The sequence below is a fragment of the Xiphophorus hellerii genome, chromosome 20 (genome assembly GCF_003331165.1).
Source record: "Xiphophorus hellerii strain 12219 chromosome 20, Xiphophorus_hellerii-4.1, whole genome shotgun sequence".
NCBI lineage: Eukaryota > Metazoa > Chordata > Actinopteri > Cyprinodontiformes > Poeciliidae > Xiphophorus > Xiphophorus hellerii.
In genome coordinates this window covers 32243231-32265117 of record NC_045691.1, presented here as the reverse complement: position 1 = coordinate 32265117, position 21887 = coordinate 32243231, and the positions used below count along the sequence as shown (strand labels likewise).

The 21887-nt window shown below is 46.3% G+C and overlaps 1 long non-coding RNA gene across 1 annotated transcript; it reads right to left on the bottom strand.

Moving 5' to 3' along the window:
* Positions 1–2211: 2211 nt before the first annotated feature.
* On the bottom strand, positions 2212–3655 carry LOC116709741 (uncharacterized). Its single transcript, XR_004336950.1, has 2 exons — positions 3127–3655; positions 2212–2832 (listed from the first exon to the last, which is right to left on the bottom strand). It is a non-coding gene; the product is annotated as an uncharacterized LOC116709741 (long non-coding RNA).
* Positions 3656–21887: the final 18232 nt, after the last annotated feature.

The following is a 21887-nucleotide window of genomic DNA, read 5'->3' as shown; positions in this document are numbered from 1 at the left end:
CGACCAAGTCCCAGCTGATAAGGACCTTCATTCATGGCGTCCTTCGCTCTCCAGCTGAGCTCAACCTGTTCAGCTGCACGCCTCAGCTCTCAGTCAGCTATCTCACCAGATCCTTTTCTTGTTTGCTCGTCCTTCCACCTCTAATGTCCGCCATAAAAGCCGCTTAGCCGCGGGCTCGGCTCCTTCTTTTCCTTCAGACGCTCCTCAGATGGAAGAAGAATTCCTCCCGGTCCAGGCCTCATTCATTCCAAACAGCTTCTCACGCCGCTCTCTCGCCGATCTGGAATCTACCGGCCCTCGCTCCTATGCCACCCACTTCACGATCCGTCTCTGGCAAGTGGACACATAATCCCACCGTCTTCATCGCATACATCCCCTGGCAGCCTTTCTCCGCCCCGGCCGAGCCGCCAAGGTCTCGCTGCTTCGATCTACTCTGCCGTTCCCTCCCAGCTCATCGTCCACCATCTTTCCATTCCACCGCCAGCGTTCATCGCACCGCCTTCCCACTGGTTCCCCGCTCTGGCTCAAATCTGCATGGCCGCTGTCAGCCCGCTCATCAGCACCTCCCATCGGACTTCCCACGCCACGCCCGCCTCGGGCTTCGGGGGTAAGATGTAGCCTTCACGTGCCTCATTCACTCTTTACAACGCGACAAAACGTAGGAACTTTATTAGTTTATCCCCTTCCTGAACTCGCAGGCCCTACTCGCATGCGCCTTTCAGGTTGCGTTCCAAACTTCATCATTCTTACATCAATTTGTTGCATTGGGGGCTTCCGCACTTCCCATGCATGTGTTCTCGCTCTTTTTCGCAGTTAAAACTGCTTATGTGATGTTTTCATGTCGTGGCCTTTTTTCTCCAAGCCGCCTTTAAACGCATCATGAGTGCTGAGACTCTCGCGCTGGGTTACCCCGAGCGCAGCGAAGGAGAGCGCAGGCGCGTTAGAACCTCGGCAACAATCAGCAAACGCAAAGAACCGTGCAAAATGTTTCCCCAAACCAACAGACTGAGGCGAATAGGGCTGTTTGATACAGGCAATCATAGCTAAAAGTTCACTCTCATAATACAGATAGCTAAAAGTTGACTCTAGTACTAAAGATGGCCAAAACGTGACTCTAGTAATTCAGTTGGCTAAAAGGTGACTCTAGTAATTCAGTTAGCTAAAAGGTGACTCTAGTAATTCAGTTAGCTAAAAGATGACTCTAGTACTACAGATGGCCAAAACGTGACTCTAGTAATTCAGTTAGCTAAAAGTTGACTCTAGTACTACAGATGGCCAAAACGTGACTCTAGTAATTCAGTTAGCTAAAAGTTGACTCTAGTAATACAGATGGCCAAAAGGTGGCTCTAGTAATACAGATAGCTAAAAGGTGACTCTAGTAATTCAGTTAGCTAAAAGTCGACTCTAGTAATACAGATGGTGATAGGTATTTTTCCTTTCGAACCTAAATAAAAGAAAGAACCACAGACAACGTATATGAATTTTACGTTGAGCTTTTGCAAAAGGAGAACGCTCTGCCAACTCTTCCTCCGAACAATCCACAGAGCATTCTGATCTGCTCTCACATGAGCTCCTGTTTTTATTGTCAAAGAAGAACAGGCAAGGGGGCAGTCAGGAAAAACAACAGAGGTCGTAAAGCTTCTAACCCAAACATCTAACAACCCAGTTCCAGATGTGATATCTGGTCAAAGGTCTGAGCCCGGTTCAAATCTCGGTCAGTACTGTCAATAAAACAAAATACGACTGCTCACAGGTAGTTACTAAATTAGGAGGTGTTCTTGCAAAAGGATTTAAGGTCTGAGAAACTTAGTTTTATCTATTTCTCGTAAAGTTGAACAGACAGTAGTGACCTCCATACACATAAGGAAGAGAACACTTTAAACAGAAAATCACAATGATCTATAGGCTGAATGTGAACTAAAGTAAGAATAAAATGATAATAAAAAAATCTCTAACATTCCCCCCTTTTTATCATTTCATTATGTGTGTAAACTTTATGCAAAAGCTAAGCATAGAAAAAAAAGAAAAGAAAAGAACCAATAAATGCAAGATTTTTTTTTTCCTAATCTAAACACAGAAAATACACAATGAATAAATGGAATATAATGCAATAAATGAAAAAAATAAAAGAAACAGCAAAAAATCAAAAGCAGTTTTCTCATCCTTAACACCACTTGTTTAACATTTTCAGTGTAGGAGTCATTCAGCAAATGAATTTATCTGTTTATTGATTACAGAACTTCATCATTGTTCAGAAAATCGTCAGAAACTTGAAACAAGTCATCTTCAGTTGTCTCATAAGATGCCTTTGCCAACTGATAGTTGATAACAGTTGTGTTAATTGTTTTAAACATTTTTCTCCGCCGTTCCAAATCCTGAATTCCCATGGAACTCCAGTATGTGTTGTGAGGCCTCCCCATCTTTTGACCTCTGACATAACTGTTCGTTTGGAGCGGGTGTGTAAATCATTCTGTGCTTTCCTGATGAACGCAATCGGGTTGATCAAAGGAACCACAGCACACAGTCCTCCCCAATTTGTCGGCAAGAACATGTATGCTTCATTCCCGCATATGAAGTACCAATCTGCCAACATCCGTGAGCCATAATCTCCTGGCACTATGGCACTGCACAGTGTTGTCTCCTGTCTCCTATTTATCTTATGCATGATGTTGAAACTCCTCTCCTGAAGCAGGTTGTCACAGTCTGGGTTTTCCTTCCAGACTTTGCAATGTGGAGTCGTCCTTTGACCCCTGCAGGCTATGCAGGTGATGTAATCCTGTGTTGGTTCGCAGTAGGTGTAAACTCTATTACACAAGTTCCAGGGCAACGTCCCTAGAAAAACATGTCCATTATTATAAACACAGTTCCCCAGAGATCCTGGTTTAGCTCCTGCTAACGAAATGATCTCTGGTATTTTCCATACAGTTTGTTGAGATGACGAAAAAGGAAGTACATCGTCTGCAAGTGAACAATTCAAAAATTGAAACAGTCCTTGCACAGCCTCTCCCATCCGGAGGTCAGCTGAATAATCCTTCTCACGTGGTCTGTCTCCCCTTAGGGGTGGGACGCGCCGTGGTCTGGTACTTAGAACATAGAGACACGTCTGTTTGTCATCTGTAATGTTACCTGGTCGGAGACCTGAGTTGTGTATGGAAACCGGCAGCTGCGCACACACATAGCAATTCACAGCATGTCCTTCATAAGCAGTTCTATTCATCAGTTTCCACCACAGGTTGGTGCTGTAGTCGTGTGGGTGGAACTCAGGCTCGCTTCCTTCTCCAAACATCAAACATACAGCAGTCACAGCACAGTAGAAGATCCATCTGGCATATGGAGTCCCCATTACTGCTCGGCGTGCAGAGATGTCAGAACCCCCAAACTAAAAGAGTGAGAATCTTAGCAGTTCTTCGCCGGGTTTGAGACAAACTAATACTATAAAGTAGAATGCCTGTGTAGCCTGGGGGCCGAAGCCCTCCTTCCTCTCTACTCCGAATTAGGGGTCCAACACTCTCTGCCGCTTACAGTGACTAAGATGTATCCAGCTGGGTCTTTCAGCAATCTTTACAGCTGTTGGTGTGGTCATCAGCACTAGGAACAGTCCTTCCCACCGTGGACTCGCCCAGTTCTTTCGTTTGATGACCTTTATGTAGACCCAGTCACCTGGCTCAAATGAAGTGGCCTCCTGTATAGAAAGAGAATCAGAAGGCAGTAAATTCACACTGGACACTTGTCACAGTCTGTGGGATGCCATGTGTTGGGATAATAGTTTTACAAATAGCCTAAGCTACTGTCAAAGCATCTGCATGCTTTGCTGGAACTATTTCAACCCATTTAGAAAAAGCATCATTTAGCACCAGACAATATTTATATGGCCCACTTTGTGAAAGTTCAATAAAATCCATATGCATATTTGAAATGGATAAGATGATTTTGGGAACCTGCCTCGTTTTGGCCTTATTTTTCCCTGAGGATTGTATTTCACACAGACTGGACATGCAGTACAAAAAATTTTAAGTAAGAATTTAAACCATACGTTGTGAAATGCTGCTGTATTATGGTTTCCATCCCCCCTGTTGACACATGGCAGCGCCCATGTGTCACAATTGCTGCTGCTTTAAATAAAGATTTTTTTTTTTTTTTAATTTTGTTTACAGTTTGGAAGAATCAAAGTTGTTGCCTGCATGAATGCTTGTTTAAGATCAACAAATCTTTTTTTTCAGCTTCTGGATTCCAAGTTATTTTGTCAGTCATGGCCATTGGGGTGCCATGAATCAAATCCTGTAAAGCCTGTGTTTTTTCAGCGTAGTGTGGAATCCAGGCTCTGCAGTAATTGCAAAGTCCGAGAAATGACATCATTTGCTTCTTAATTTCTGGTTTAGGAGCTTCAGAAACTGTCTCTTTTCTCGCTCTTTGTATCTGCTTTCCCTCAGCAGAAAGTGTGTGTCCCAAATAATTTACTTCTTCCCTGACCCACTGCAGCTTATCTTTGTTTACTTTGTTCCCTGTCTGACAGAGATGGTGCAGCAGAGCGAGTGAATCTGCTCTGCATGCTTCCTCGCTTTCAGATGCTATTAACAGGTCATCAACATAAATCAAAAGTTGACTTTTTTCTGATATTTGGAAATCAGACAAGCAGGCCATAATTGCCTCGCAAAATATGCTTGGACTGTCCGCAAAACCTTGGGGTAATCTGGTATAAGTATACCCCTAACCTCTGTAGGTAAATGCGAACCAAAACTGGGAGTCTGGGTGAATGGGTACAGAGAAAAAAGCATTGCTGAGGTCAATTACTGTGAAGAATTTATTGCTTAGTCTTAGCGAGTTTAACAACGTGTGTGGGTCTGGGACAGTTGGTGCTCTCGTTTGTACTGCTTCATTGACTGATCGTAAATCTTGAATCATGCGCCAGTCTTTTTTGTTTGCCTTTTGAACAGGAAAAATAGGCGTGTTACAAGGAGAATCTGAACACTTTTTAATGATTCCTCCTTTTAACAAACCTTCGATTACTGGTTCAATCCCGTCCAGTGCTTCCGTATTTAAAGGGTATTGTTTTACTCTAGGTCTCCAGCTAGATTTTGCTTTAATTTGCACTGGGGGAATTGACCCAAGTAACCCAACATCAGAGGGACCTTTTGTCCACATGCGTTCTGGAAGCTTAGCTAATTCAGCTTCTTCTTTTTCTGTCAAAAAAATATGTTCATGTGTCACTCAAATGCATGAACTTGAGCTGTCCCTGTAACTACTTCACAAAGTGACTGTTTCCAAACATCACAGCTGGGGCTGTAGCTCCAACCATCTTCACCTTCTTTGAAATCAGTGGCTTCAACAGCCATTTTGGTTCTGTTACCCACATCTGCCCATGTAATATTATGCGGCTTAAAAAGCGATATGTATGGGTTTGCAGGTAACTTATACAGCTCTGTTTGACTAGTCGGAAGGAGCACAGTCACAGCTGCATAAGACCTTCGGTCTGTGAACATTTCAGTCACAGCAAGTATCACAGGATTTGTTTCTAAAAACTTTTGCACATAATCATCCTGTGGATCATTTAGGATGTTCATTTTTACATGTAACTGATTATAGTTCATTTCTGTTTCAGGTGAGTCCAGCTGTCCTCGAGCTTCTCTAAGAAGCTTTCCTGGGACATGAGGATTGTCAGGCTGGCTTTAGATCATATGAACAGTAGATTTTTTCATCCTTGTGAACTGTGTACAGATCAGAATGTTTTAGTCTGACAGCTCTCATGCCATCTTGTACAGGGACTACTGCTATCCCTAATTTTGTCATTAGGTCTCTACCTAACAGATTTGTTGGACACTTAAGTGACATTACAACAGAAGCTTTTACTTTAATTCCTGTTTCAGGATCTTTAAAAGATGTGCTTTTTGACATATGTTCCCTATGTGTTTGTCCATCATAAGTGATCCCACTGTGAACTTTGAACTCCTTCTCAAACCGCAGACGAAAATCGTCTACGTCCCTCTCCAATTTTGGTTTAATTCCTGACAAATGGCTATAATTCGCCCTTTTACGGAAATTTGCTCTAACTCTCTCACACAACGGGTCCCATTGTGCTTTAAATGCATCAAGAGAGCAGGTGGGTTAGCTCCTGGAGGGTATGAAATTGGAACTAAAATATTATTATTATTAGTTTCTTTCCCTGTATAAGTTCCCCTCACTGATATTAAAGGTGCACTCGGCTGACTATCTACCGAGCCTGGTGACACTGAAACAAGGGCAGACGAATCTGCCGCAGCGGTCGGGGGAGGAGCAGTCGGCCGTACCTGCTCTCCCTGTCCCACTGAAGCATTCCGTCTGTCACTGTCTTCTGGCCTTACAAATAAGTTATTGATTCTACAAGCTTTTTGTCTTTAACCTTTTTAATTTGTTCTTTCCGGTCTATGGCTGCTTTTAACCATAATTTAGCACACCTTAGTTCATCCTCCTTTTAACCCTTTTTATCCCCCTTTTTTCTTGCTACACTACTCTCCAAAATTCCCACAATTGCTTGCCATTGATCAATTTTTAGCTTCCAATTATTTTTATATTTCTTTTTCCATTTTTTTTTTTTTTTTTTTTTTATATGTACAATGCTACCAGAAAATCTGGAATCATGTACTTTTCATCCCCTTCGGGGCCCTCAACGAGTGAGGAATTACAGGAATTTGTGTTTCCCATTGTTTAAATCTCTTGCAATTGTAGCTTAAAAATACTAGTATCGTGTGCTCTCTCAGAGAAAGTGCCGTAAGTCAGGCACTCAGTGCCTCCTGAAGAACAGGCTTCTACTCGGAGCCGAGCTCCAAGCGGTTCTTCACTTTGGATTCTAATTCCGAAGGCAGAGAGTTTTACTCCCAGAGCGAGAAACACCATTCACTCCTTCATGAACACACAGCAACAAAACAGCAAACAAAACCAATATCAGCACAGCAAATAACAAACTTCCTATTCTACGTGAGGACTTTCCTTTAAGAGGCGTCCTCTAATTAAGGAGGCTCTAAGGAGCCTGTCCTTTTGCCTTTAGTTGAACTCTCTGTCAACTGGGACTCTAACCCTTCATTATTCTTTAGTCAAATTGAATGTTAATATTTGACAAGGACTCAAACCTGTATTTCTTTAGTCAATTAATATTTGACAAGGACTCAACTGTATTTTCTTTAGTCAAATTAATATTTGACAGGGACTCAACCCTGTATTTCTTTAGTCAAATTGATATTTTGACAAGGACTCAAACCTGTATTTCTTTAGTCAAATTAATATTTGACAAGGACTCAAACCTATATGACTTAAAATTCACCTACGTTTCTGTAGTTTCGGGTTGTCCAGTCGGATCTCGTCACTCTGCCATTGGCAGACAAAGTCGGACCTACGGTCGCTGGCCCAGTGAAGAATTTGCTTCCTGGGTTTTCCTTTCCAGGTCCAATTGACTCTGGCCGTGCACGGATTCAACGCGTCTTCCTCTGCCTGACAGCGGGGGAGGTGAGAGATCCCGGGTTTCGGCACCCAAATAATGATAGGTATTTTTCCTTTCGAAACCTAAATAAAGAAAGAACCACAGACAACGTATATGAAATTTATGTTGAGCTTTTGCAAAAGGAGAACGCTCTGCCAACTCTTCCTCCGAACAATCCCACAGAGCATTCTGATCTGCTCTCACATGAGCTCCTGTTTTTATTGTCAAAGAAGAACAGGCAAGGGGGCAGTCAGGAAAACAACAGAGGTCGTAAAGCTTCTAACCCAAACATCTAACAACCCAGTTCAGATGTGATATCTGGTCAAAGGTCCTGAGCCCGGTTCAAATCTCGGTCAGTACTGTCAATAAAACAAAATACGACTGCTCACAGGTAGTTACTAATTAGGAGGTGTTCTTGCAAAAGGATTTAAGGTCAATCTGGATCTGGTCAAAGGTCTGAGCCCGGTTCAAATCTCGGTCAGTACTGTCAATAAAACAAAATACAACTGCTCACAGGTAGTTACTAAATTAGGAGGTGTTCTTGCAAAAGGATTTAAGGTCTGAGAACTTAGTTTTATCTATTTCTCGTAAAGTTGAACAGACAGTAGTGACCTCCATACACATAAAGAAGAGAACACTTTAAACAGAAAATCACAATGATCTATAGGCTGAATGTGAACTAAAGTAAGAATAAAATGATAATACCAAAAATCTCTAACAGATGGCCAAAAGGTGGCTCTAGTAATACAGATAGCTAAGAGTTGACTCCAGTAATATCTTAAGCTTGTTAACAAGTAGCCTGCAGGCTACCAATGTCGTGGTACATGTTCAGCCTCGTAGATTCATTTCGTCCTACCCGTTAAATTTTATCCTGAGCCAGGGCTGTTCTTCGCTAATAAGCAAGCTGTCCCATTTTCTCATATTTCAAGCTCATGTCCCGTCCAGCACTTTTACGCTTCATCTCTCATCTGAAATCTGCATACCATTATTTCTCAGATTATCCTGCCACTTCCTGGTTCACGCAACCTGTTCTCTAGCTCACTCAAGTTCCAGGCTCAGACGCGTTCGTTCCGTCTGGCTTCTGAACTAATCATCATAAAGCACCCTCCGGTTTCCCTTACGGATTCGTTAACACGGCCATCAGCACTTACAAGCTGCCCTGAAGCCACGGCTTTATAAAGGAACCAAACCCCCCTCATCATCGCCTGGGTCCAAGTCAAGTAGTTGCACGGCACTTTTCAACTAGCCAGCCAATCAATCAATCAAATTCTTATTGTATAGCATGTCGTAAATGGATTAACATAACTGTGCTTTAAGAGCTCAGGAAACCGTCCGATTAACGTTTACCTTGATTGGTTCCTTGTTCTCTCAAGCTGCATCAGCCGTTGTTGTAAGAGCTCACGTTCAGCGTTTTGAAGTAATCGTTAGAGGCCGTGCAGAGCTGTTGTTCAAGAGACCGGGAGCGGGTCAACGAATAAAAGTAAGTTTTCTCCGCATTCAAGCAGGATTCGTATATCCGAGCAACTTAAATCCAGGTATGTCAATCTAAAGAGTCATCATCAGGATAACGTTGTTGCGGTTTATTTGTCGTCTCGCTGCCATCTGCTGGTACAAAAAAAAAAATTTACTCCATAGCGAGTGAAAATTATAGCTTCATTTGTCTCATCTTCTGTATTTCTCGTAGACCACTCTCAGCTCTATTTAATATATTTCGAACCAGAAATCTCTCCTCTCATCCCTTACCGGATGCTCGTGGCGGCTGTAGTATTTAAAGATCTAACTCAACAAAGCTTTTTTAGCAGCAAGGTGTTTTCAGCGCAAGTGCTTTTACATCATAACAGCTCAAGAACCAAGGTCATGCATAGGGAAGCAACAAACAAAATATGATATCAAGTCAAGTTCCATCATTAACTTTGTAATTGAGTATGTTTCTAATACATTCTAAACAGGCGGGTTTTAGTCGAGATTAATCAAAGTCGCGTTTTCAGCTGTTTAAGGTCTCCCGGGAGTTGATCCAGTCCGCGGGGTTTAGATGCTGAATGCTGCATCTCTTTCTGGTCTGGTCCCGGGGTCGTAGAGCAGGCTCAAACCGAAAGACCTCATGAGCCTGGGAGGTTGATGCTTTACGGCAGATCTTCATTGTTTCGTGGTGCCCAAGTTGTTCAGTGATTTGCAAACTAACAATGGTATTTCAAAGTCAATTCTTGGGCAACAGGGAGCCAGTGTCGGGATCTTAAAACTGGCGTTTTGTGCTCCATCTTCCTGGTTTTAGCGAGAACGCGATCAGTAGCATTTCTGATCAGCTGCAGCGTTCGATTGATTTGTTGGAAAGACCCGAGAAGTCGCGTGGCAGTAACCAATGCAACTGAAGATAAACACACGGATGATGATCTAGATCTGGCGAGTCATTGCAATCCAATAAGTGCAAAAGTTTTACATAATTTATATATGGGCATATATATAAAAATCCCCAGTTCATCTTCAGCATTCTTTTCACGTAATAAGTATCTCTCCTCCGTGTTCGCAGCTTCCCTCAGTGCCAGATGAGCACTGCACGATCCACTGGTGGTGGTTGGTCAACCTCAGGCAAAAGTGCACACTCTTATGCAGCAAATGTGATGCATGTCCTTCACACCTTTATTTTCAGGTTCATTCTAGTATGATCTTGTCTTTTGCCCGTTTCCTCTAACGTCACCCTGTGAGTCTGATCCTAGCATCAGCATCCCATCTCCAGTAGCAGGCAGTTATTTTCTCACTCTAGTCTATCCATTCTCCCATCCTCTTTTCGCTATCTCAATATCCCACAGCTAGCTTCCTTCCACCAGCTAATATATCTTTCCATAGCATCCACTTTACCTTTGTTCACCTTCATCTACCATCTTCTCATCTCTTACCTCTATCTCTGCAATTATCTTCTAATTACTCCTCGAGACACAGCCTGTAAGCCCCTAGTTAGCCTAGCTCCTCCCGCCTCTAATTCTGAGCTTCGGCCCCGGCCTCAGCTCTTTTTTGGGGGATTTCATTCTCTATCAGTAATATCACTCCATAGTATCATTATTTCACCTCCGCTGGCCTTCACCTATCAGCATTCCACCTTCTCTTGCCCCGCTGTGTCCCCGCTCACCCATAGCAATCACCCTTCTCCCAGCGTCACTTCTCCCTATGCCTCGAACCATTCCCAGCTGTCCTTCAGCCATCTGCCTCTCTCCTCTAATGCCTCGCTGCGCTTCCAGCTTGCTCTTTTTCTAACCAGCTGCCCCTCATCCCTTGTCCTGTTCCTTCCTCTGCTGGTCCCTTCCATGTCATCGTTACCTCCTAAGCCCTGCCGCTACCAGCTGGCTTCTTTTTCTAGCCAGCTGCCCCGTATCTTATGCCCTGCTCCCTCCATCCTATACCCTGCATTAGTTAATGCTGGCGTTTTTCAACCAGCATCCCCTCATCATATGCCCTGCTCCCTCTATCCTACACCCTGCTTAGTTAATGCTGGCGTTTTTCAACCAGCATCCCCTCATCTTATGCCCTGCTCCCTCCATCCTATACCCTGCATTAGTTAATGCTGGCGTTTTTCAACCAGCATCCCCTCATCTTATGCCCTGCTCCCTCTATCCTATACCCTGCATTAGTTAATGCTGGCGTTTTTTTCAACCAGCATCCCCTCATCTTATGCCCTGCTCCCTCCATCCTATACCCTGCATTAGTTAATGCTGGCGTTTTTTAAACCAGCATCCCCTCATCTTATGCCCTGCTCCCTCCATCCTATACCCTGCATTAGTTAATGCTGGCGTTTTTTTAAACCAGCATCCCCTCTTCTAAGCCCCGCTTGTATCCCTTCATTCTCGCCCTACGCATTCCCTGCCGGCTTTCCTATCATCATGCCCTGCCGTGTCCTCAGCCGGCTATCGCCCGCCCACGTCCATTCCACTAGCCCCGCAGCATTTCCAGCGGCTTATCCTCCAGCATCCCCATACCCTGCGTTCTGCTACTCTATGCCCCGTTGTGTCCTCAGCCGGCCGTCACCTTCCAACATCCCTTCCTCCCTCGTACTGCCATATCCCCAGCCGGCTCTCACACCACGTCCCCATGCCCTGTGTTTTGTTGTATTCTTCCATCTCTTGCCCTGCAGCATTCCCAGCTGGTCTTCACTTTCCCATCCTACTCTCCCTCTCCTTTAGCGTCACGTCACTTCCTTTACGTTATTAACTCGGTAGCCAAAGTCAGCGCAACTTCTTTCCCCTTTTTACTTTATGCCTTATATTCACGGCCTCGGCCCCGGCTCGGCCTCTTTTTGGGGGATGACGTTCCTAACAGCATCGGGGATGCTCATCTGAAGCCTATCGCTAACGCTGCGATAACCGTTATCCCCAGCCAGGGCCCGAGCGCCAAAGACTTTAAATTCTGTTTGTCAATAAACTCTTCTAATTGTCTTCTCATCTCCGTCTGAGTCTCTCCAGATTGAAATGAAGCCTAGGCGCAAATTCAAACTGGAAGACTCTTTTATCCCCACCGGGACCTGTTAATTGAAGCGACCTGCCCACAATCGTCGACCTATCAACGCCGGACCAAGCCACGTCACGTCCAATCATCGACCAAGTCCCAGCTGATAAGGACCTTCATTCATGGCGTCCTTCGCTCTCCAGCCGAGCTCAACCCACCACCACCCCTTCTCCTCCATTCGCCCGGTCCTGAGGCCCGCACCCTTCTTCAACCTCCACCACCAGTGCCGGGCCCTGGGGGATGACGTTCCTAACAGCATCGGGGATGCTCATCTGAAGCCTATTGCTAACGCTGCGATAACCGTTATCCCCAGCCAGGGCCCGAGCGCCAAAGACTTTAAATTCTGTTTGTCAACAAACTCTTCTAATTGTCTTCTCATCTCCGTCTGAGTCTCTCCAGATTGAAGTACTGCGTGCTCTATTAATTCTGGCTTCACTTACAACATTGGTATCATTGTGGTTTAGTTGGAGCTAATTGTAAATATTTTACAGCTTTACACACCCATAAGTTGATCAAGCTTTTGTACTTATCATTCAATGTTATTTTAAATTAGATCAAACAATTTATTTATTAGGGGAAGCATAAAATACATTGAATGCATTTAAACTGCAATTTATGAATAAACCCAAATAAAATCCTGAAATCTGCTATTTTTAATTGAACTCAGTCACTTTAATGTATTAAACAGTACTATTAGTATAGTTCACATTTGTCTGAAAACAATTAAAAGCAAGTGTGTGAATTAGCAAAAACCCTGAAAAATAAAAATGATGCATCAGAAAAAGTGACAGTTTCTGTGAGCCTGTCAGTCACAGTGATGGATTATTACTAATTACATGGCAGCCCATGCTGGGCCTTCACTCAGACACACTGAAACATGGTTTCCAACCTGGATCGCTGGCTGAGCCCAGCTGCAGAAAAGCAAACCCTTCCCCCAGCAGCCGAACTCTCCCTCTAGTGACACCACCCTGTACGCCAAGTAAAGCTGCTGCAGTTTGTTTTCCATAATGCACAAATATTAGGCGCTCTAAATAACACCAAGACCTGAAGGTGAAAAAACACCCTGAAAAAGTTTTCCTGTATTTTTCCAACAAAGTACAATGCACCATCTTTACAGAGAGAGGGCCCTCAGTAATTTTTCATGTGGTGCTAAGCTGATGTGACAGACCTTGGCCCCCAACTGATACGTCATCATAAAAGCCATTGAGGGAAAAGCTGACAGCACAGAAGCACACACGGGGGATCTCTACATCTGCTAATAAAGTGCACATTCACTGGTCAAGGAATCTGGGGAATGCTAGCATGAGGGTTGGTGAATTATAGTTTTGGTCTTTTATGCAGCCAGAGAGCTTTAGCACTCTCTCAAGAGATACGAGCCTCTTCTGCGCTTTGCTTCTTTTTGTCTAGCAGATAGTGAAGCAAGTGCACTTAGACATTGGATCATTTGGGCACTGCACTCAAAAAACTACTTGGTTATTTCTTTTAACCATTTGACTGCTGCATTTTTGCTGTTGGGACTGAAGTTGGAAAGTTTTTTTTATTTTTTAACCATACATTGGTACATTGGTCAATGTGGAAGAAACCTTGTCTTTCTGTCATGAAGTGCGGGGGTTGAGGTGGTGAGGCAGAGGCAGCAGACCCAGGCATAAAGAATATGAAGATTTAATGACGAAAACTTAGTCCAAAACAATGAGCAGCAGGCACAAGGAAACACTGACCAGGACTAGGACTGAACATTGACGTTGACGAGGACCCGACGAGGAACAAGGAACACAGGTGGAGTTAAATACACGGGAGGGTAATCACAGAAACGAGACACACCTGGGAACAATCAAGGGGAGGACAGGACAACGAAGAGACTTAAGGACACAGAAAACTCTAATAAAACACAGAAAAACACAGATCCTGACAGTACCCCCCCCTCAAGGGCGGCTACCAGACGCCCACAAAACAAAAACACAACAAGGGCGGGCGGAGGGGCGCTGGACGGGGGGCCAGAGTCCAGAAAAAAAAAAACAACCCACCATTGTGGGCAGAAACACAGGGAGGGCCAAGAGTCCAAAAACAACAAAAACTACCCACTGGGTGGGCGGAGGCAAAGGAGGCGGGAACCACGGAGGTGGTCCGGCGGTCGTCCGCGGCGGCGGGAACCACGGAGGCGGTCCGGCGGCCGTCCACGGCGCTGGAGGCGGGAACCACGGAGGCGGTCCGGCGGCCGTCCGCGGCGCTGGAGGCGGGAACCACGGAGGCGGTCCGGCAGCCGTCGGCGGCGCTGGAGGCGGGAACCACGGAGGCGGCCCGACAGCCGTCGGCGGCGCTGGAGGCGGGGAATGATGAGTCCCTGGGGCCGCCCACAGACGGCGACGACGAGCCCCCCGAGGCTCGTCGTCTGCTCTCTGGAGCACAGAGAGTCGGGGTCTCGGTCAGAGCACAGGGGGTCTCAGTCGGAACACAGGGGGTCTGGGTCTCAGGTGGAACACTGGGGGTCAGGGTCTCGGGTGGAACGCAGAGGGTCAGGGTCTCGGGTGGAACGCAGAAGGTCAGGGTCTCGGGTGGAACGCAGAAGGTCAGGGTCTCGGGTGGAACGCAGAAGGTCAGGGTCTCGGGTGGAACGCAGAAGGTCAGGGTCTCGGGTGGAACGCAGAAGGTCAGGGTCTCGGGTGGAACGCTGGAGGTCAGGGTCTCAGGAGGAACGCTGGAGGTCAGGGTCTCAGGAGGAACGCTGGAGGTCAGGGTCTCTGGAGGAACACTGGGAGTCTGAGTCGGAACGCTGGGAGTCTCGGAAGGAACGCTGGGGGTCTGGGTCTCGGAAGGAACACTGGGAGTCTCGGAAGGAACACTGGGAGTCTCGGAAGGAACGCTGGGAGTCTCGGAAGGAGCACTGGAGTCTCGGAAGGTGCGCCGGCTGGAACGCCGGCTGATTCGGCCTCGGGTGCGCCGGCTGGAACGCCGGCTGATTTGGCCTCGGGTGCGCCGGCTGGAACGCCGGCTGATTCGGCCTCGGGTGCGCCGGCTGGAACGCCGGCTGATTCGGCCTCGGGTGCGCCGGCTGGAACGCCGGCTGAAACGGCCCTCGGGTTGCGCCGGCTGGAACGCCGGCTGAAACGGCCTCGGGTGCGCCGGCTGGAACGCCGGCTGAAACGGCCTCGGGTGCGCCGGCTGGAACGCCGGCTTGAAACGGCCTCGGGTGGAGCTGGAGGTGCGCCGGCTGAACGGCCTCGGGTGCGCCGGCTGGAACGCCGGCCTTGAAACGGCCTCGGGTGCGCCGGCTGGAACGCCGGCTGAAACGGCCTCAGGTGGAGCTGGAGGTGCGCCGGAGCGGAGCCTCGGGGCCGGCTGCGGGGGCGAGCCGGAGCGGAGCCTGGGAACCGGCTGCGGGGGCGAGCCGCAGCGAAGCCTGGGAACCGGCTGCGGGGGGCGAGCCGCAGCGAAGCCAGGGAACCGGCTGCGGGGGGGGCGAGCCGCAGCGAAGCCTGGGAACCGGCTGCGGAGGTGACAGCTCCGGAAGGCGACAAGGGGCCGGGTCCACCGGCGGCTCACGTCGATGTCTCCGGGCTGACCGTGGAGGTGGCGGCTCCGGGAAGCGACGAGGGGCCGGGTCTGCCGGCGGCTCACGTCGCTGTCTCCGGGCTGACCGTGGAGGGTGGCGGCTCCGGAAAGCGACAAGGGGCCGGGTCTGCCGGCGGCTCACGTCGGTGTCTCCGGGCAGACAGCGGAGGTGGAGCTGGAGGTGCTGGTCCCGGAACTGGAGCAGGATCTGGGCTGGCGGAGAAACTGTGCGGCTTGGGAGGCAGAGGTTCGCCAGCCATGACGGCTAGAGCCGCCATACGCTCCCACTCTGCCTCCCTCTGCAACTCCACCAACCCCGGGTGCGGAAAACGAGGAACCCAGTAGTCCAGCAAGAGCCCTAAGCGGATGGCGAAACCGAGGCGTCGGCCGGCAGCGTACGGCTTGGCCATTGCCTCCTCATACTCTCTGATCGTGTCCGTCAGCTCCTTTAACTCCTCCGGGTCCATGGTGAAAAGTAAAAATCAGCGTGCCTCACTGTTCGGTCTGGTCGGGTCCTACTGTCATGAAGTGCGGGTGTGAGGTGGTGAGGTAGAGGCAGCGGAGGTGGCGGCTCCGGAAAGCGACGAGGGGCCGGGTTCACCGGCGGCTCACGCCGCTGTCTCCGGGCAGACAGCGGAGGTCACGGATCCGGAAGGCGACGAGGGGTCGGGTCCACCGGCGGCTCACGTCGCTGTCTCCCCCGGCGTGAGTAACGGCGGGGGCCGAATCCGGAGGGCTTTGGGGTGGTGACAGTAGGACCCGACCAGACCGAACGGTGAGAATGCAGCATATGGCCCAGCACGACCAGGAGGCATGGTTCCAGCAGCAGTTGGAGTTGGCTCAGCGGGATCTCTACAAGGACGTAGAGATCCTGCCATCTCCGCTGCTGCTGGGGGAGATGGGACTGGACTCAGACTATACCCTGGCATTTAGAAAATGTCAGATCCCACCAGTCACCACCCCAAAGCCCTCCGGATTCGGCCCCCGCCGTTACTCACGCCGGGGGGAGACAGCGACGTGAGCCGCCGGTGGACCCAGCCCCTCGTCGCCCTTCCGGATCCGTCACCTCCGCTGTCTGCCCGGAGACAGCGACGTGAGCCGCCGGTGAACCCGGCCCCTCGTCGCTTTCCGGAGCCGCCACCTCCGCTGCCTCTACCTCACCACCTCACACCGCACTTCATGACACTTTCTTCACAGACCGCCATTTTAAACTAAACAACAACCTCAACAATTAAATAAAGCACTGTTAGATGGCAAAAGGATGCTGCATAATAATATTCTTGCTAGCTAGTTATGTTAATGACACTAGGAACATCTTTGTTCACTTAAAACAGGTGCCACCAAGCATTTGCAATAATTAACAATACATTTCTTACATTGCTATGACTACCTTTGTAGAATTGTTTTTACATCAGACAAATTTCAGGGGTTTTGTGTCCAACCAGCAACAGCAACTCAGTTTCATTTGCAACGTTGTCTGATTTTAGCTTGTTTTTTTCAGAGCAGGTCTTGCTTGTGATCTTTAGATCATTGTCTTCATATGTACCTCCAGTGTTCTTGAGGTTCCATGGCATTTCCTGCAATAAGACATACTAGTTTGATTAATTACAACAAGTCCTTCAGGTCCTAAAACAGAAGAGTAACTCCACTCTGTGACATTAAAGAAACTGCTACTTCATTAAGCTCATTCTCATTGTTCAATAAAACCTTTAAACCTTTGTCTGGGTTAAAGGGCAGTCATGCATGTAGGCCAGGTATTTAAGCAAAAACCATGGCAGCTTCAGCCACAGGATCATGGAGAGAAGAGAACTCTATATGCAGGAGACCAGAAACGTTAGCAGAGTGGAAACTCAGCTAGCACATGTAAACACACCACTCCTCTTTATGGCTGGGGGACATGAAGAAAATCAAATATCCTGATATATTTTTGCTATTACAATACACGATATACAGTATATTACAATATTCTTAAATGAGCTCCAATGTTATTTTAAACTAGACTCCTTGCAGCATGTCACCCACGCAAGTTCCTGCCCGCATTTCCCTGCTAGACTAAACGTAAGCTCGTATAAAAAGGATGCAGTGTTTTGCTATGAACTGTCTACACTAAGACTAGATAACAGGTCAGAAATAAGTTTTAACTAAGAAAAAAACAATAGCGAGGGAGAGGGAAGAAGGTCAGTTGTGCTTGACTTTGACAAACTTATCAAATAGATGTTGCTGTGGAATAAGATGTGTTTTGGTTCAGCTTATAAATAAAAATGGCGACCAACACAAAAACTGACAGATCATCAGTAAAGCAGGTGTTTAAATTAGAAAATTTAAACAACCACCGTTGTGTAAGCGTGGCTAATAGCAGCGGTGGCTAATTGACCACAGCAATCACTTATTAATAATCTCAAAATACACAACAAGCCTAAAAATATAAACTGTAATGAACTGAATGTTCTGCTCTATGTGGGGTTAATGTTTGAGTGTTATTGGTGCTGAATCCTGATACATAAAGTTGTGTTGTTGCCAGTTGCTATGGCAACAAGTCTTTGTGTATCGTAAAGCTCAGGTAAGTTTCTCATGCTGTAGTTAAATATATGAGCTGAGGCTGGGAGTGATTGGCCCACTGATCAGTGAAAGCATGAATAAATCTTTGGTCAGATTTTGATTGTCCTGGGCATGGCTAGGCTGCAGACCCAGTCTGGCCATCGCCTTCCTCTGCAGTTCTGCTCGATTCTCATCTCTCTTCAGTGCTCTGTCTGGGATTTCTCCCATTGAAGTGGATTGCCTTAGGTAGAATTTCAACTGGACCAATCAGTCAACAGGAGGAGTTGTGAACAATGACGTTAATCTTCTGCTCCAGATTGTAGTCTGCCTGTAGTTTTAGCAATGGTAGCAGAGGAAGTGAAGGAAGCTGCTGATCACGCTTCCAATGTTGAATTAATATTAACAGCCATCTACAGTATTTCGGTTCGGTACTTCTCTCTTCACAGTTCTTAGCAAAGAACTGGCACATTGGGAGGTTGGGTGAAGATGGGACAAGAAATGTCAGCGTTTTCCCTCCTGGTCATTTTACATCGGGACGAATAAATTAAACGTAACTCATGGCATTTTCCTCTCCACTCTGTCTCTTAAAGCTGTTGTAAAATAGGGGAAAAGGATGCCAACCCTTCCCTGATACTTTTCACTTCCCCAGCGGAGCTCCTGCGAAGATCTTCAGGAGTCTAGACAAGCAAAGACACTTGTCAAGTTTTGAATTTACTGCCTAGTAGATCTGTGGTTTATTTTACAGCAAGAAGGGAGGGCACTGTCTGATAGGGTTGGAGACGGATTATTTGGACGCACTGGAACTCAACTCAGGGTGTGCAGCAGCAAAGACCCAACGCTTCCTCTTCTTCCTCAACCCTGCCTGCATGTTAATGCAGCAGCACGGAATAGAATGAGACAGCCAGCTTGACTGCGAGGCGTTTTGTTATCATAGAAATCAAAGCAACGAGTCTTCATCGCTGGGAAATTTCCACAGATTTCTACAGAAAGGCTCATACAGGTGACAAGAGCTCCCAACTTCACCGCACCGCCTGGAACCAGCGCGTTTTATCCACAGGGGGTGAGCTGCGTGAGACCCTCACTGCTCCTCTTCTTCTTTAATGTAAATTTTCTTTTTCTTTTTTCCATTTTGACGCGACATTTCACTGCGCCGATGTGCATGCGGCCACGCAATGACGCACTTGCGGCTTTTGGCCGCCGTTTCAGTGATCTCATTTCGGATTGTTCTCATTTTAAGGGGTGAGTTTAGAGATGGCGCACCGGAAGTGTCCCGTTTTTCTGACAAGTTTCCGCTGCTGTTTGGTATGTTCGTCATGTCCGCCCGGCTTCACGCGCGCCTCTCCGTGTAGAACCAGACGCGGATTCAGAAGTTGGCCGGGAATAACAATAAGAGGAGTGCGCAGCTCGGAGGACGAAGAGCAGAAGTGACAGCGGCGTTCATGGGGTGCTGGGCGGCTGAATTTACTACCATCATCCGCATCTCTTTGCGAGGAATAAAAAACTGCGAGGGGGGTTCTGCTACTGCCCACCCTCTCTTCATCCACACACTTTTAAATTTTTAAAACATTTTCTGTAGTGAATCCAGGCTTCTGGCGCCGCAGCTGCGCAAACTTGGCCAGATCTGGGAACATTGTCGCTTGTTTGCGCAGCCTGGATGGATATGCGGCTGACGGAGGGAATTTATTATTATTATATTAAAAAAAAAGCAAGGGGGGATTGTTATCAGTCCCTCGTCCATTATACCCTCAAAATGGATGCCTACGTCAGGCTTTGGGGACGCCACTGGATAATCGGCATCTGAGAAGCGCTTACAGGCGTTTAAAGTTTGGATAAATCCGAAGCGGCTGACAGGCTAGAATGCAGTCTGCGGCCAAGACGCTGTCCTCAGGTGGAGGGGCGTCGCTCTGCTGCCTACTTCTCCTCTGGATCATCTACTCGCACTTGCTCAGAGAAGGTAAGGGCGCTTCCCAGTCAGCCTCTAAACTACTTTGCCAGCAGCAGCAACAACGTCTGTACACTGTAAAAAAAAACGGCCTCATTTTACGGTAAAAAACTGGCAGCTGAGTTGCCAGAAGTTTACCGTCTTTATACGGTAAAAGTCTGGCAACCAAAACTGCCATTTTTTTACCGTATTTCTAAAATACGGTAAAATTCTGGCAACCAAAGCTGCCATTTTTTTACCGTATTTCTAAAATACGGTAAAATTCTGGCAACCAAAGCTGCCAGTTTTTTACCGTATTTCTAAAATACGGTAAAATTCTGGCAACCACAGCTGCCAGTTTTTTACCGTATTTGCTAAATGCAGGATTTCACCGTATTTTTGAAATACGGTAAAATTCTGGCAACCACAGCTGCCAGTTTTTTACCGTATTTGCTAAATGCAGGATTTTTACCGTATTTTTAAAATACGGTAAATTCTGGCAACCACAGCTGCCAGTTTTTTACCGTATTTTATAAATGCAGGATTTTACCGTATTTTTAATATACGGTAAAATCCTGGCAACCACAGCTGCCAGTTTTTCACCGTATGTTGTAAATGCAGGATTTTACCGTATTTTTAATATACGGTAAAATTCTGGCAACCACAGCTGCCAGTTTTTCACCGTATGTTGTAAATGCAGGATTTTACCGTATTTTTAATATACGGTAAAATCCTGGCAACCACAGCTGCCAGTTTTTTACCGTATGTTGTAAATGCAGGATTTTACCGTATTTTTAATATACGGTAAAATTCTGGCAACCACAGCTGCCAGTTTTTACCGTATGTTGTAAATGCAGGATTCTACCGTATTTTTAAAATACGGTAAAATACCGTACTTCCTAAAATATTTTAAAAAAAATAAAATGTGGTTTTTGCCGTAGTAAATACGGTCATGCTGACTGAGGCATAATATCTACATGAGTGAAAAACACATCCAGACTGTATGATATATTGACATTTTATTGTAAACCCTCCCCCCCAAAAAAAACTTATGGTAAATTACTGGTCTCTGTTCCTACCAGAATTTTACCATACAAATTATAGTACAACAACCAAGGAAGTGTAACTTGTCAAGCATTTCTATACAGAAAGTTATAAAGAAAATAATTTCTAATTAAACAAAAATACAGATTACGAGTAATCCACTTAAAGAAACAATTTCTATTTAAAAAGTCAAGTTTAAAAAAAGAACTGATTCTATTTTATGTCCAGTTTCCTCACGGTATTACTGAGATCTGGAAAACAAAAACAAAACAAACAGTATGTGTCCACATAAGAGATAACATATTGTAGAAGACAAAATGGTGATAAAAGGATTCTTGTTCTGGGTTGAGAGTCACAAGTCGCTGAGATCAGACGTTGCTCAGGATGGTTGTAGTCTTCCCAGTCACAGGTTGAAATTGAGACTCGCATGTTGTCAATCGGGTGTTTCCTCTCTGCTGGAAAACAAAAAGAAAAAGTTAGAAAGATGCACTACATGAACATCTTATTCGCTTAAATGTTTGTTTCACCTTTGTTGACTTGCATATGGACACAGGTACTTCAACCAGGTGGTGTGATCATTTCTGACTGAAAATTCAGTAGTTAAACCTTTGTTTGTTGTCAACAGGTGTGATCCTCTGGTCTGCAACCAGACAAAATACACAAACTAAAAACAAATATAACTGTTTTAGGCAATTTATGAAATAGATACTCACCATTTATCTGAGTCTCATGAAGGCCAATAGGTTGTCTTCAACCATTTATGTAAGTTACATTTCCTGCAAGCTAGCAGAAACAAAGCTGTAAATGTGAACACTTTTCATACAGGCAAACAAATTGATACAGCTGAGACAATTTATGCTAGGTTAGTTTTTCTCAGTCACTTTTGGTGCA